Source organism: Dasypus novemcinctus, chromosome 12 (genome assembly GCF_030445035.2).
Source record: "Dasypus novemcinctus isolate mDasNov1 chromosome 12, mDasNov1.1.hap2, whole genome shotgun sequence".
NCBI lineage: Eukaryota > Metazoa > Chordata > Mammalia > Cingulata > Dasypodidae > Dasypus > Dasypus novemcinctus.
The window spans coordinates 73,297,462-73,315,379 of record NC_080684.1 but is presented as its reverse complement, the minus strand read 5'-3'; the positions used below and the strand labels follow the sequence as shown (position 1 = coordinate 73,315,379).

The following is a 17,918-nucleotide window of genomic DNA, read 5'->3' as shown; positions in this document are numbered from 1 at the left end:
CCCAATAGGGTATTATTAAATTAATTTTGGATATATGGTTGAGACAGGATCGTATTTTCATCTGGATTAATACTCAGTTTTCTTTAAATGTATATGTGTCTATGATGGTGGCACTTACTGTCAGTTTAGCTAATATAAATTTGCTAAGTACATCTATGCATATGGTACGCACTTAGCACATACTTGAAATATGAAACCCCTCTCAGTACTGTAGTTTCATGTTGGCATTGGACATAAATGTGTTGTGCACAGATGTAGGCAGAGTGAAAAATATGGAAATGATCTCTATCCTGATAGTGCTCTTAGGCTGGTCAGGTTGTTTATGAATATGATTAGTTGGCTAATGTGTAACTATTACATGCTAGTATCTCTTAAAGTTTGTACTCAGCGTGGCAACGTTTTTGCTAAAATTTTCTTTTAAAGGCTATTTAGAAGGTTTAATGCTGTGCTCCATTAAATTGGATAAAAGGGGAACATAGTTATGATTTTATAACCCTTAACTACTAACTGAAATAAAAGTGAGTGTGCTTAAAAACATAATAAGTTTCTGGCATCTTTGTTACAGGGAACAAAAGTTTGAGAAAGGGTCTTGTCTTTGTTTAGATAAGTTGAAGAGCAGACCTAAATCAAATAAGGGTAGATTGTAGATCCAGAAAGCAGTGCCATTTTGTATGTGGAAATAGGCTTCTATAAGCTTAAATTGGATATATTTCTGGTTTATCTTCTCAGGGAGTAGAGTATAAAATAGCCCTTCCTTGGTCATCTTGAAAGGATGAAAGAGTGATTTGAAGACTCTAAATCAGGGTTTCTTAACCAGGGGTCCACAGACTCTTAATCAGGAGTCCCAGGGGGGTCTGTGGAAAGATTTCAGGGGGTCTGTGAGCTTGAATTGGAAAAAAACAATTTATTATCTTTATATTTGCTGACCTCTAACTAAAATCTAGCATTTCCTTCACTTATGTGTGCAATAAATATTCATAAATTATAGTAGTATTCATTTCATCTCACTGACAGTGAGGGTCCATGGAACAAAAGAGGTCAAGAACCCCTGCTCTAAATGAATGAAGAATCTAAATAAAGATAAATTGCCAGTAATACCAGCCCAAGTTCTGGGAGTCTGTGATTAGATTAATATGGGGGAGGGGAGAAAGGGGAAGAAAGGGGAAGAAAGATAAGAAGGGGAGAGAGGAAGAAAAACCAAGTTCCCCTTCCCCAGTCTCATTTCACATGAGGCAAAACAGTGTTTTGTATTAGAGGGTAAACATAAAGATCTGCATTGGGTGATCTGAAATTCTTTTCTTTTAAAAACTACTCTTTTCTTGGCATGTCTGATTTCAGCTGGATATTGAAACAGTCCTAATTTGTGTCATAGTGACAAGTGAATAAACAATATTTTCCTAAACCTTAAAGGTTCTTGGATTTTAAGAAGTGTTTAAACATGTATATACTATCTGTATATGTGTGTGTAATTATATATATATAAATACACATTGTGTTGGTTTGAGTCTTTTGTGGAACCCAGAAAATCCTGTTCTTAAAGTGAACCCATTCCTGTGCCTGTACACCCATTGTAGAAGGGAACTCTTGATTAGATCCCTTTTTGATTAGATCCCTTCAGTTCAGGGCCTTTGATTAGATTGTGGGACCCAGGGTTGGTCTTAGTCCTTTTACTGAAGTACTTCATAAATGGGGGGCTAAAAGCAGCAGATACAGAAAAAAGCAGAGACAGAGAAACCATGAGATACAAAGAGAATGGTCCTGGAGGCTGGAGGCTGGAGTCACCAGAGCACAGAGGCACAGAAAGAGGTTCCTGAGAGACTGAAAGAGATGAGGCCTAGAGGGGAGGTGAGAAACAAGCCATATGCCTCATCACCCACAGCCAAGCCCGGGGAGAAGGTAACCCTGGAGGAGAAGCCAGAGACCCAGCCAAACAGTCTTTATCCAACAAAACTGTCCTTCACATTGAAGGTGAGTGTAAAATATTCACATGTAAACAAAAACTGAAAGTTTGTAAACCAAGAATCCAGCTCTGTAGGAAACCCTAAAGGAAGTTCTGTGTCCAGAAAGGAAAAGAAGTGAAAGGGAGGCTTGAAGGAAAGGGTAACCAAAAGGGAAAAGGGTGGACAAAAATAAGATATGATATTAGAAAGCCAAAAGATAAAATGGTTGAAGGGGGTAATGCCTTTACAGGAATAACATTGCATGTTAATGGAGTGTACTCCCCCAAACAAAAAACGTAGACTTACAGAATGAATAAAAAATATGAGCCATCCATATGCTGTCTGCAGGAGATTCGCCCTAGACCCAAGATGGAAATAGACTGAAAGGTTGGAAAAAGATGTTTCACTCAAATTTTAACCAAAGGAGAGCAGGGGTAGTAATACTGGTGTCAGATGAAACAGGCTTAAATGCAGAAAAGTGATGAGATGCAGAAGCCCATTATATATTAATAAAAGGGACAATCTACCAGGAAGAGGTCACAGTCATAAATATCTGTGCGCCTAACCAGAATACTCCAAAATACAAGGCACACCCTAGTAAAACTGAAAGAAGAAATAGATGTCTCTGCAATAATAGTTGGAGACTTCTCCACCACTCACATCAATAGATAGAACAGCTAGACTGAAGATCGATCAACATGAAAACAGAGAACTTAAACAATATGATAACGAGCTGGAACACAGACATTATACAGGACAGTGCACCCTAATACAGTGGGTTATACATTCTCTTCAGGTGCTCATGGATCTTCCTCTAGGATAGACCACATGTTGGGCCACAACACAGCACTCAATAACTTTAAGAAGATTTAAATTATACAAAGCATTTTCTTTTATCATAATGGAATAATGCTGGAAATCAGTAATAGGAGGAAAAAGGGAAAATTCACAAATATATGGAGGCTAAACAGCACATTCCTAAATAATAGTGGGTCAAATAAGGAATTACAAAAGAAATCGCTGATACCTCGAGACGAATGAAAACGAGAACACAGCTTATCAAAACTTAGGTGGTATAACGAAGGCAGTGCTGAGAGGGAAATTTATATGCCTATATTAAAAAAGAAGGAAGAGCTGTAATAAAATACCTAACTGAACATCTGGAGAAACTAGAAAAAGAACAGCAAACCAATCCCAAAGCAAGCATAAAGAAAGGAAGACTAGAGCAGAAATAAATTGGAAAAAAAAAAAAAAAGAGGAAATTAAAACAAAAGCTGGTTCTTTGAGAAAATTAATAAAAATCAATAAGCGTTTATCTAGACTAACAAAAAAGGAAAGACGATGCAAATAAAATCAGGAGTGTAAGGGGCGACATTACGACTGATCCCATAGAAATAAAAAGGATAGTAAGAGGATATTGTGAGAAAATGTATGCCAGCAAATTAGACAACCTAGATAAAATGGACAAATTCCTAGATAGGCACAAATAGCCTACATTGACTGTACAAGAAATACCAGGAGTTCAGCAAACCAGTCACAAGCAAAGAGACTGAATAAAAAATCTTCCAACGAAGTAAAGTCCAGGACCAGATGGCTTCACTGGTGAATTCTGCTAAGCTTTTTGAGAAGAGTTAATACCTGTTTAAACTCTTCCAAAATATTGAGGAGGGAAAATTAGTCAACACATTTTTATGGAGCCAGCGTCACTCTAATACCAAAGCCAGATGAAGATACTACAAGAAAATAAAATTACTAATCTATCTAGTGAACATAGATGCAAAAATTCTCAAAAAGTCTTGTAAATCAAATCCAACAGCATAATAGCATATTAAAAGAATTATACACCACGATCCACTGGGTTATTTTCTTGGTATGCAAGGGCGGTTCAACGTAAAATCAATTAACATACATCATATTAACAAATTGAAGGAAAACCACATGATCATCTTGATGATGTAGAAAAGACATTTTGACAAAATTCACACCCTTAGTCTTGAAAGAAACACTTCAGAAGATAGGTATAGAATGAAAGTTCTCAACATAATTAAAAGCATATATGAAAATTCCACAGCCTACATTGTACTCAATAGAGAGGTTGAAAGCTTTTCCTCTTAAATAAGGAACAAGATAAGAATGTCCATTGTCACCACTGTTATTCATTATTGTGCTAGAAGTTCTAGCAGGAGTAATTAAGCAAGAAAAATAAATAAAAGGCATCCAAATTGGAAAAGAGGTGTAAAACTCACTATTGGCAGTTAACATGGTCCTGTATTTAGAAAATCCCAGAAATAAGTCTACAACAAAGCTATTACACAGCTAATAGATGAATTCAGCAGAGTGGCAGGATACAAGTTCAACCATGCAAACATCAGTAGTGTTCCTATACATTAGTAATGTACAAGCTGAGGAGGAAATCAAGAAAAAAAATCAATTTCCGATAGAAAGAGAAAGCCTCGTATCAGGAATTTAACCAGTAATGTAAAGGATCTGTATTCAGGACTACAAGACACTGTTGAAAGAAGTCAAAGAAGACCTAAACAAATGGACCTTCCATGTCTATGGATTAGAAGACTAAACATCTTGTAGATGTCAGTTCTACCCAAATTTATCTATAGATTCAGTGCAATACTAATCAAAATTCTAACAGCCTACTTTACAGAAATAGAAAAATCAATACCAAATTTATTTGGAAGGGAAAGGGGTCCTGAATAGCCAAAAACATCTTAAAAGGAAGAGCAAAGTCAGAGGACTCATACTTCCTGACTTTGAAGTGTATTATAAAGCTGCAGTGGTCCAAACAGCATGGTATTGGCATAAAGATAGAGACATTGATCAACTGAATCAAATTGAGAATTCAGAAATAGACTTTCACCTCTATGGTCATCTGATTTTGGATAAGCCTCCCAAGTCTACATTTCTGGGACAGAACAGTCTCTTCAACAAATGGTGCTGGGGGAACTGGATATCCATAATCAAAAGAAGGAAAGAGGACCCCTATCTTACTCCCTGTACCAGAATCCACTCAAAATGGGTCAGTGCCCTAAATGTAAAAGGAGTCTAAAACTTAGAAGATAATGTAGGGAAACATCTACCACACCTTGTAGTAGTTAGGGGTCTCTGTCCTTCCACCCAAAGCATGAGCAATAACAACAACAAAAAAAATAGATAAATGGGACCTCCTCAAAAGTAAACACATTCATTCTTCCAAAGGAATTGCCAAGAAAGTAAAAAAGGCAGCCTACTCAATGGGAGAAAATATCTGGAAATCATACATCCAACAAGGGTCTAATATCAATGATGTACAACGAGATCCTACAACTCAACAATAAAAAGACAAATTATCCAATTAAAAAATGGGCAAAAGATCTGAATAGACATTTTTCTAAAGAAATATAAATGGTAAAGAAACACATATAAAAATTGTCAACATCACTATTAGGGAAATGCAAATCAAAGTATAATAACATTTCATACTCACTAGAATGGCTGCTATTAAACAGAAAACTACGAGTATTGGAGAGGAGGAGAGGACGAGGAGAGATAAGAATGCTTACTCACTGTTGGTGGGAATGTGGAATGGTACAGCCACTGTGGAAGTCTGTTTGACAGGTCCTAAGAAGTTAGGTATAGATCTGCCATGTGACAGATCTACTACTAGGTAGTAGTAATACCAATACCACTACTAGATATATACCCAGAAGAACTGAGAGCAGAGAAATGAGCAGACATCTGCACACTGATGGTCATAGTGGTGTTATTGCCAAAGATGGAAGCAACCCATGTGTCCATCAACTTTGGTGAATGGATAAACAAGCTGTGGTATATACACACAATGGAATATTATTCAGTTGTAAGAAGAAATGAAGTTATGAAGCATGTGAAAACATGGATGAACCTGGAGGAAATTATATTGACTTAAGTATGATTTTGCTATTATGAACTAAATATAGGAAGCAAACTCATGGAGTTAATAGCTAGAATATTTCTAGTCACCAGAAAATAGAATATGTTTAGAGAATGGAAAGCTGAGGTTTAATCTGTGAATTGACAAAGTTTATAAATGTTTGGAAATGAATACAAATGATAAAAGCATATAATAGGATTTATAATTAGAAGCTTTAACCTATGGGTATGATAGTAGTTTTTTAGAGTAATGAAAATGCTCTAATATTGATTGAAGTGATGAACGCACAACTCTGATTATACCAAATGCCATTGATCATATACTTTAGATAAATCATATGCTTTATGAACAAAAATAATAGGGGGAGTTGGGAAAACACAACAAATGTAAGATATGGACTATAGTTAGTAGTTATACTTTGAAGATGCTCTTTCATAATTTGTTATAAATGTTTTACAACAATGCAAGGTATTGATGTTGGGGTGATGTGATGTATGGGATGTTTCGATGTATGATGTTATGCATGTTTGCTTTGTAAGTTCACAATTTTTACTCTGCACTTAATTGTTTTTGTATGTTCAGCTATGAGTGATATACTTCAAATTTTTTTTTAAATGAAAAAAAAAATGCGCCATCGCTTGAAAAAGCATTAAAAAAAAAAAAGCCAGCCTGTTTCTGCTATATTGCTTCTAGCAACTTTCGGCAAACTAAAACACATATGAAATCATGAATTTGTACTGAAGCCCTCTAATTCCAATCCTGCACAGAAGATTCTTCCTTGCTGTTTAACAAGCTGTGGAACAAGGCTCAGGAACTTTCAGCAAATGACTGCCTTATTACTTACACAGCACAATGGGTCCAAAAGAGCAAGGGAAGAGATCCTATTGAGGCTGGTCTCCCAAGGAAGCCAAATGTTCAGGTCAGTGTTGATGGATAGCTGCTCTGCATGCCCCACTTCGGAATGGAGAGGAGAGACCCTCTGCAGTTTGAATGTTGATTATTTATACAATTAGGGTGTGAAGGTGGGCTGCTGCCGATGAGAGTTTCTGCCCTGACAAGTATCTGAGGCTGTTTTTACCCCAATTTCTGGGTTTAATAGTAGGGGCTTTTCATTAGACCTAACAACCCTCAGGGCTGTGTCTGCAGAGTGAAAACAGACTGAAACATCAGTACACAAATAGAAAAGCAGGGGAGGAGGATCCTCATTCCATTTTTGTATCTCTCTTCTCCTGCAGCAAAAACCTTCAGTTCTTTGTACAGTTTGAAAACTGCTAACACCCATGCCACTATGAAAAACAAACATATTAAGAGAAGTCCCGTTTGTTTGCACTCCTTTTTGCCTTCCCATGATTTTATTCATTTGAAATATATTTGGGTTCATTTGCTTATGTTTGCATAGTTTTAGCCCCCTCCCTCATCCCCTCCCTATCCTTTCTGTTTCAATTTTATATTTTGAATATGTGGAACATAAACCTTTTTTCAAAAGTCAAAACTAACACATGCAATAAAGGTATACTCAAAATTGCCAGCCCTTTTTCCCTTACACCCTCTTCACCCCTGCTTTTTGCAACTAATAACTTTTCTTGTATTCTGGTGTTTACAGTTTTTCTGTGTTTTCTTATTTCCCCTTTTTTACATAAAAGATGTGTGTTCCATTTGATATATCCTAGAAATCATTCTGTATTGGCTCAAAGAGATCTTTCTCATTCTTTTTAGCTGCACAGTTTCTGCTGTATGTGTCATTGTTTATGCCAATGTTTGGACATTTAGGTAGTTTCTGATATTTTGCAGTTATAAATAAAGCCTTTTTCAGATTGTATTTTCTTAAGAAATGATCCATTTCCCTAGGTTTTAAATTTTGTGTAGAAGAATAAAAAAATAACAAAAAATGTGTAAAGATGTGTGATCTCTTATTTTTTAAAAATTCTGTGTAAATATTTCCTTCTTTTCATTTTATTTTGTCTATTTATGTATTCTTTCTAGCTTGTCAGTATTTATATCCTGTTCTTTTACCTAGTTCCCACTTTTGTCTTAGCTCTACAGTTAAGTATATTATATGTTCACCATTACACCTTTGCTAAAGCTTTCCCAGTTATCTCATGGTTGAAGACCATTCTCTAGTGAATTCCTCTGGGGGGCATATATATACAGTAGTCCCTGAATTCTTGTTTATTCACAAGTTTGTGTTTTTCTTGTCATCTTAATACTTGAAGGACTTGGCTCCCACATTCTTTCCTTAAATTTCTTGAAAATGCTTTCTTTGTATGTTGCTTTCTAAGTCTTAATTTTCTTTTTGTACTAATTTGACTTTTTTGTCTACAGATTTCTTCTTTGTTTTTAAACTCTAGTAGGGTTACTAGGATGTGTCTTAAAGTGGACTGTTCTAGGTAAAATTTCCTGAGTACAGAGAGGATTCTTCCAGTGTGCTGGTTTAGGTTTTCTCTTATTTCTTGAAAGATTTCTTGAACTATAGTTTCAAACATTAATTCTGTTCCAGTTTTTGTTTTCTTCAAGACTCTAATTATGCATATGTTCTCTTGATATGTCAACCACTTTCTTCTGATGCTTTTTACTGCTTTATATCATTTTCATTTTCTTATTTTCCTGTCAGTCTTCAGTGTCCCTTATTAGATTTTCACTCAAATATGTTTTCCCTTGGGCATTTATAATTTAAAAAAAATTTTTTCTGAGGTAATTTTTGTCCTGTTGTCTTTCAGTTTTGTCTTCCTTGTCACATTACTTCCTAGATTTTGTTCATTTCTGTTTTTTTAGTTTTTGGATGTTTCATTCTAGATTATCTTTGTTTTTGTTTTTAATATCTTCAGATACTTGTTTTAATCTCTCTAAATACATCTTTGAAGGTATTTAATTCATTTTGATGTATTACTTTACTGCAGTTTACTTCTGTTTCATGATTTTGTTGCTATTTTGTGGGAAGAATTTTCATCAGCTAAAACGTTATTTGTATTTTCTGTTTTCTTTTTCAAGTAGCTTTGTTTGGCGTTGCTTTAATCCTCTGGCCCTTATACCCACCTTCCCATTCTACCCCCCCCCCCCATCCTAGGCATTTTCTAGATAGGTTTTCTAGTTTAAGAATGCTGCCTCCTATCAAAATAGTGATGTGTGATTTTTAATGGATAATGGCAGAGAGAGGGGAAGTAGAGATTTTTATGTCTTTTCTCTTTGGTTTCTGTGTGGGATCCTTAATATTCCTGCCATATCACTCAGGGACACATCCTTCCTCTGTTTGCTTTGTCCTCAGCAGCAGTGTTTGATCTTGCCACTTCTGTTGCTGGTCCCTTTCAATTTCCTTCTGTGTAGTTGCTGTTGTAAACTACCAATTTCAAGTGTTCAATATTTTGGCATTGGATGTTGAACTTTCTTTTTCTGTGAGTGATTTTCTTTGTATTCTTTGGTCACTTTCCTCTTTGTTTTAGAGTCTCTTGAGCTGCTACTCAACTGTGCTTTGTACCCAAAGCCTTGTAGAAGTAGTGGGAGCTTTGTTGGATTTTGGTGTTTATTTCTCCACTCACAGGTTATTTGAAGATTGTGGTATTTGGTCATGTGTGGTTTTATTTACTCCTTATGATTTTATGCTCTTCTGGGAGGATGTGGGGAGAGACTGGGATTCAGGCCACTGTCATTATTCTCCTGACTCAAGTGCCCCAGGAGCTTTTAAAAATTAAGATTTTTATAGCCCTACTCCTGGAGAATTTAATTGTTCTGATATGGAGAGAGACCTAGGATTCTGTATTTTTTTTTTTAAGTACTTCAGCTTTTTTTATTACAGAACCAAATTTGGAAACTGCTTGCCTTAGACCAGAGTCCAGCAAACTTTTTCTGTAAAGGACTAGATATTAAGTATTTTAGGTTTGGGGGCTACATAGGATCTTTTTTGCATATTCTTCTTCACACCCTGCTGCCCCCCCACCCCCAGGGTCCTTTTGAAAAAAAATTATTCTTAGGTTAAAACAGGCTGTGGACAATTTAGGGACCTCATTGCAACTTCAAATATTGTTTCAGCTTGTCTGGAGAATTTAGTATAATGTTTACCTTTTTTTTTTTTTGTCAGGGATTGAACCTGGGACTTGGTATATGGGAAGCTGGTGCTTAACCGCTGAACCACATGGGCTCTCCTGAGTTGGTTTTCGTTTGTTTGCTTCTTATTTGTTTTTGTTTTGTTTCTTTTAGCACTGAGAACCTAACCCGGGACCTCCCTTGTGGGAAGCAGGCACTCAACTGCTTGAGCCATATCTACTTGCCTTTTTTTTTTTTTTTTTTTTTTTTGGAGAGCCTGAAATGAGGAGTGTGTTTGATGCCTTCAGCTGCTTCGGATCTATTCAGGGTTACAAACAAAACCATGGGTTAAGGTACAAAGAATAAAATGTGGAAATGACAATATGAAATGGGAAATGTAAATGTAGGTATTACCAGTTAGATACTTCAACAACAAAATAACTGTATAATTCCTGTGAAAATCTTGATGGCAGCTTGGCATAATGACCACCACAGTATTGAGTACATAGTACACATGTATATATGTGAATGAGGAGTCATTAGAAAACAAGTAAATTACAAATATTCCTCCATAGTTATGTAAATGTTAAGAGCATTTATAGCAAAATTATTTAACTTTCACGTGACTGAGATTGAGCTTTTCTGGCATATACAGGATCAGTTGCTTCTTAAAGCCATTTCTAATTTGTGTTAATAAGAGATATAAAATACCTTACTTCCCATGGCCAGAGAACATGTTTTCAGTCTTAAAGCTGTTTTGTCTGAATGAATTGGAGAAAGTGGGTGAAATCTTACTGTTTGAATGACCATCTTTACCAGTTCTGATTCCTGAGCAGTGGTACTAAACAGGCTTTATAGGCAAAATATTCACTTAAGGAGCAAAGGGATCATTCTTGGAAGGATTTAAAAAAACAGGAATAACAGTAGAGATAAGAATGAATAAAGTTTAGAAGGCTCATTAGTCAGTATCTCTGAATGATACTGCAGGTTCTTCTTTCTTCAACCATGAAAAGAAAGCATGAAATGAAGGCCAAATGGCCACTTTAAAAAAAAAAAAAAAACGCCCTTTTAAACTTCTTTAGACTCATGTCTTTAAAGTCATGTCATTCAAGTCTTCCATATTCCAGGAAACAATTGATTTTCGTTGTTGAATCACTGATATGAAATGGAGTTTTTCAAAAGGGGGTGCACTATATTAGTCACCTTTATTTTTGGCCATATGTCCTGTTTATCTTCATTATTCATTGATGTAGTCAGCATTTAACAGACTTTTTGCTAATAGGTTCTGTGTGTGTTGGGGATGTGGGTCAGTTATCAGGTTAGTAATTTTGTTTGATGCAATGTCCTTGAAACCTCATTTGCTGTTTAGAAGATGATAGGATCTTCATTTCCTTGCCAATAAAAGAAAAATGGACAAAAGCAGTTATAGCTTCATTCCCTGCCTTCCCCACTGTGGTCTATTTTTCATTGAAGCCAGAGTAATCTTAGAGCCTAAATCAAGAGTATATCACATTGTAATTAAAATAATATTCAAACTCTTTGCCATGACCTGTAAGACCTTCAGTGTCTGTCTTCTCTCCAACTCTCCAGCTCATGGCCTACTAGTCTCCACCTTGTACACCATGCACCAGACCCATTGGCCTTCTCTTTGTCCTGTTTGAACATTTCAAGCTCATTCTACCAGGAATGCTCTTCCTCTGTATTTTCTCGAAGCTGCCTACCTGTAATTGTTTAGGAGACTCTGCTTAAAGCTACCTCAAATATGTTATCCAGTAACATATTCCAATTCCCAAATCATCCTCACTAAAATAGTGCCCCTGCCTTGCACACTATCCTTCTTTCAGGTATTTATCACTCTTAGAAAGTATATTAGATGGGGGAGACGGAGAACCCCAGAATTCTATTAATTCATGATTCATTAAGGACACTGCCACTCAATCTACCTTGGTTCTTAAAATTGTACCTGCTACAAGTTGGTACTCATATTGAGGAATTATTAGTGTTTTAGGCAAAGGCGTACTGATGCTAAATACCAGAAATTCGTTGGTTTTTATAAAAGGTATTTATTTGGGGTAGGAGCTTACAGATACCAGGCTGTAAAGCATAAGTTTCTTCCCTCACCAAAGTCTATTTTCACGTGTTGGAGCAAAATGGCTGCCAGTGTCTGCAAGGGTTCAGGCTTGCTGGGTTCCTCTGGACTCAGCTCCTCTGTTTTCTCCACAAGGTCATCTGTAGATTATCAGGTGAAGGGTTCTTTCTCTCTCCCTGGGGCTCTAGCTTCTGCATCAAACTCCAGCATCAAAACTCCAACATTAAAAGCCTTCATCTCTGTCCTTTGCCATGCCTTTTATCTGTGAGTCCCAATCCACCGAAAGGTGGGGACTCCACACCCTACTGGCACAAGAGGTTTATATAATTAATCAAGTAAACCTTATGAATCCAATATAATGTAATATGTCCGGAGGAAAAGATGAGTTTACAAACATAATCCAGTATTTCTTTTTGGAATTCATCAATAATATCAAACTGCTACAATTAGTTTGTTTAAAGAGAAGATTTTAGCATTAAGGGTCAGTATATAGTAATGACTCTTACTGTAACTGGGAGAGTTATCTATCATGAGTTGCTTTTTAAAACATTTTATTTCATTTTTTTCATTTATTTATTCCCATATAACCCAATCCCCACCCCATCACATCATTTTTGTAAATTGTATTTTTTTGAAGATATATAGATCACATAAAATGTTACATTAAAAAATATAAGAGATTCCCATATACCCCCCACCCCACTCCTTCCACACCAACAGCGTCCTCCATCTTAAAACATTTTAATGTTTAGTTCCATGACCTAGTTAATGAAGAGTTGCGTTTACCTGTACTTCTTATTTCTAGAGAAAAATGGGAAGATATTTTTTGTGCTGTCCCATATGAACATCTGAATTTAGATTTCTGTAGAAGTGACTTCACCCTGAAGTTGCCTTAAACATAAATACACACAAAAAAAGGAGCTCTTCGGGAAACGGACTCGGCCCATTGGTTAGGGCATCCGTCTACCACATGGGAGGTCCACGGTTCAAACCCCCGGGCCTCCTTGACCCGTGTGGAGCTGGCTCATGCGCAGTGCTGATGCGCACAAGGAGTGCCGCGTCACGCAGGGTTGTCCCCGCGTAGGGGAGCCCCATGCGCAAGGAGTGCGCCCCGTAAGGAGAGCCGCCCAGCGTGAAAGAAAGTGCAGCCTGCCCAGGAATGGCGCCGCCCACACTTCCCGTGCAGCTGACGACAACAGAAGTGGACAAAGAAACAAGACAACAAGACGCAGCAAATAGACACAGAGAACAAACAACCGGGGGAGGAGGAGGGATTAAATAAATCTTCAAAAAAAAAAAAAGGAGCTCTTCTTTTGGTGTGTCAAGTCTTGTACCCAGTACCGCCCCCCCCCCCAAGAATATATAACCACATGTGTTTCTAAAACTAATCACTCTTCCTCAGCATCAGAGACCTATTGAAGCAAATAATTCTTTCGTTTCTTCAGGAAACTTTCAAGATCTACTGCCTTCTCTACTTAAAGTAATGTTATGCAGACACTGTTAGCTGAATTTGTAGAGAACTGAAAAAATCCCTAGATTTTTAATTTTTTTAAATTTTAAGCCATTTCTCCATTCTGTACACATACACACAAATATGTATTATGTGGCTTTTTCCCCCTTAAGAAATCTAGTGTTCCGTATTTATGAAATTTCATTTTGTTCTCTTTTTTAGCCCACTGGTTGAACGTGTAGTCTGCCAACTAGGTAGATGTGCTCTCCCTAATTGTGATACTTGAAAATTGTGTGTCTTTTATGTCATTTAATTGTTGATTAAAAACAATGAACAGGATGAGCAAATAATTTAATTTAATATTCTACTACTGGTGAAATTCTCAATGGTAACACTTCATTTTCTGGTATTATAGAGAAGAAGAAATGAATACTGGAAAGATTTGCTACTAGGAGGAATAAGAAAGTGAAAAAAGAGTTGAAGGAAATGTTCATATAATTTCAACAAAGGAACAACTGTCACTTCCCATACAGTTTTCCTTTAAAGATAGTAGAGGAGGGTACAGAGAGAATATTTGTTTTGTGACATTTTCAGTCTTAAAATGAGTAAAGCATAATGTTCATTCATAGGCCTGTCTTGTGTTCTTTTATTTAAAGCAGGAGTTCTTAACCTTTTTTTTCCTTTATTTTTTTAATATTACATTAAAAAAATATGAGGTCCCCATATATCCCCTACCCCCTCACCCCCCTCCTCCCCCCATAGCAACAATCTCCTCCATCATCATGAGACATTCATTGCATTTGATGAATACATCTCTGAGCACCGCTGCATCTCATGGTCAATGGTTCACACCATAGCCCACACTCTCCCAGTTCCAAGGACCCCTTTGCCAGTCAGGTGAAAACAAAACCACAGACCCCTAATAAGTCCACACAGTACTGCGTATTATTTAGTAAATATATTATACCCATACCAACATATCCCCTCAAGAATACTGTTTTTTTGAATTTCAGTTCAAGCTCCTGGACCCCTGGTTAAGAACAACTGATTTAAATATAGTGAATCAGGTATTGCGATTAGTGAGTTAAGAGGAGAATACTTGAAGGACAAATTAATCTCAGTTGGAAACTATCCTTAAAATGCTCATTAGTGTGCTAGTAGAAAGATTTGGGGAGGATATAATCACTGCCTCCCACTTCCCAGCACACAATTGAAATTAAAACTCCTGTGGCTAAATCACTCAAAACAGCTGGGCCCTGCATAGGATTACTTCAAAAGCTGTGTCCTGGATCCATGTAAAATACAAGATGTTTAATATTCTACAGTGTCTATATTCAGTATCATTTGGGAGTGAAAAAGGAAGTATCTGTCTCCTGGTACTTGTGTTACTGTCTTGGAACTAGATGATATATGAAGTAGTTGTTAATCTTCAAATTTGTGGAATACTTTTCAGAGTGGCATGATTGGTTTATTTTGTTACTGTTTATCAGAGTGATGACTAGTGAATTGTGAAAAATTTTGATTGTCATAAGCTTATGTTGTGGAGGTCACTTTTTGGAATGTGATTATTTATGTTTCCTAGCTGCTAAAACAAATACGTAAATATAGTGGATTAGCTTAACAACAGCAATTTTTTGGTTCACTGTTTCAGAGCAAGAACCCACCCCCTGAGGGTGGATATTTCCTGGCTGGCTGGCAGTCTTTGTGGTTCATTGGCTTTTTGGTCATGTGGTAATGCACCATGGTGGCATCTTCCTAAGTTATGTAACAGCAATATTGGGTATGTGCAAATATTTTATTTGCGTGGTTTTTTTAGATCATTGTAATAAAACAGCACTTTTGTTCATTTAGCAAATATTTAAGTGACTACCTTGTGCCGAAGTGTACTCTAGGATTTTTTAAAAATAGGCTTTTTAAGCTCATTGTTAATATAGCAATAACTCAAATATCCTCAAAGGTCAGAAAAATGTTTTTTAACCTGGCCCAAAGACTGTAACCTTGGACAAATGACAACCTCTTTTGCTTCAGTTTCCTCAACTGTAAAGTGGAAAGCAATATACTAACCGTGTAGTGTCACTGTATATACTGTGTTAAATGTTAGCTGTATTTATTGTTATCATCATTGCAATCATTCATTTTATATAAAATTGACAGTATAATACTTTCTATATAATAAACATTTGAATTGAGGTGATTTTTCATTTACATTTGGCAGTACGCCAAAGAGGTGGTGGTACTCCTAGGTATGTTATGATTATAGGCACAATTTCAAATAATTTGTGCCTTATGGCCACATTCCCCACTTACCCATGCCTGTCATTCCCCCAAATACCCTGTGTTCAAAAATTGTATCTTGTGGCCAGTTCCAAAAGGCTCTAATTAGTCACACTGTTTTGAACACTGTTTGAGTTAAATACCTACTCTTTTTTTCCCCTCTTACTGAACTTTGAATGGCTAAGTGTTAAAAGAGAGTCAACTGACATGTACTTACCATGATTGTAGTTTAATAACAGTATACAGTATAAGTAAGAGTTTTGTGCAAATGTGTGCCCTCCAAAAATATATAAGCTCCAAATGGACAAGGATGATCTGTCTTGTTCAACACTGTGTTCTCAACACCTAGTACCCACATACTCCTTGAATGAAGAAATGTTTGAATGCCTCTTTTCATTCTAAGAGACTAAAACTAAACGTACATAAATGACATGATTTAACCTCTTCAGAAACACATAGTGGAAGCAGATGTAGCTCAGGCATTTGGGCTCCCACCTACCACATGGGAGGTTCGTGGTTTGGTTTCTGGTGCCTCCTAAAGAAGAGATGAGCTGACATGACAGGTGGGCACAGCAAGCTGACACAACAAGAGGATGTAACAAGAAACACAAGAAGAGAAACATAATGAGAGACCCAACAAAGCAGGGAGCAGAGGTTTCTAGTGCCTCCTAAGAAGATGAGTAGAATGGTAAGCTGGTGCAACAAGATGACACAACAAGAGACACTAGAGGAAAAACCTAATAAGAGATATAACAAAGCAGGGAGCAGAGGTAGCTTAAGTGAATAGGCACCTCCCTCCCACATTGGAAGTCTCAGGTTTGGTTCCTGGTGCCTCCTAAAGAAACAAAGAAGACGAACAGACACAGCAAGTGCAAAACAGCAAGAGGGTTGGGAAGGATAATAAATCTTAAAAAAAAAAAAAAAAAAAGCACATAGGCTATTGAGGGGGATAAAAAAATATGCAGATATGAAGTTAGAAAAAACAATTTTAAATGTCTTAAAGCTGCTACCCATTCTGTACTTCCTGATTTTATATATATATATATATATATATATATTTCCCCCCCCCCCCCCATCCCCCAGTTATCTGCTCGCTGTGTTCTTCTGTGACTGCTTCTATCCTTATCAGCGGCATGGGAATCTGTGTTTCTTTTTGTTGTGTCATCTTGCTGTGTCAGCTCTCCGTGTGTGTGGCACCATTCTTGGGCAGGCTGCATTTCTTTCGCTCTGGGCGGCTCTCCTTATGGGGCGCACTCCTTGTGCATAGGGCTCTCCCTTACGCAGGGGATACCCCTGCATGGCACCGCACTCCTTGTGCACATCAGCGCTGCACATGGGCCAGTTCCACACGGGTCAAGGAGGCCTGGGGTTTGAATTCCCATGTGGTAAGCGGACACGCTATTCATTGAGCCAAGTCCACTTCCCCAGCCTGATTATATTTTGGAGAGGATGGTGAATTAGTGGTGCTAGCTAGGATGTCTACTGTACCACTCATGCTCTATTCATATTCTCTTCATTTCTTTAAAAGTAACCAATCATATTTGATATGTATAAGATCATTGTCATGCCCTAATCAAGAAAATGAAAGTCCTTTATCTTTGAATTAAAAATCTGCACAACTAAAACAAATGCCAGCTACTTCTGAAGGAGAAAGTTTGGATGCTTATGAAAAAGATTTTAACTAAGATTTCACGTTCATTCTATTCTAATCCTCATGAAACTTTGAGGAATTAAATCATGTCCCCCACAAAGCTATGTTCAGATCCTAACCCCTGGTTCTGTGAATATGAATGAACTCATTTGTAAATGGGATCTTCAGTGATGCTTTTAAGATAAGGGCAAACTGAGTCAGGGTGGGCCTTAATCCAATATAACTTAAGTTCTTACATGCAAAGGAAATTTAGACCCAGAGGAGTCAAGAGGATCAGAGGAAACACATTGACATGTGATGGAGGCAAAGATTGAGTTGCAGAGTGCTGGCAAGCCACCATCAGAATGCTGCAGACTCAGAGAAAACATTGCCTTAATTTTGGAGTTCTAGCTTCTAAATCTAGAAGACAAAAAATTCCTGTCTTTTCAGCCAACCAGTTTGTGGTATTTGTTATAGCAGCCCTGGCAAACTAAGACAGGAATTGATAACAATGCTTCCAATATTTTATAGACCTGTGTATGTCTTACGTATGATAGGTTCTGTAATTGTGTTTACAGAAGAAATAGAGAAGATGAATGTGATAAAGTTGAGGA

The 17,918-nt window shown here is 37.0% G+C and overlaps 1 protein-coding gene across 9 annotated transcripts in view; it reads left to right on the top strand.

The window, feature by feature from the left end:
* Positions 1–17,918, top strand: part of ATP2B1 (ATPase plasma membrane Ca2+ transporting 1) — a 139,858-nt gene that overhangs the window by 26,650 nt on the left and 95,290 nt on the right. The gene's annotated exons all lie outside the window — the stretch shown is intronic.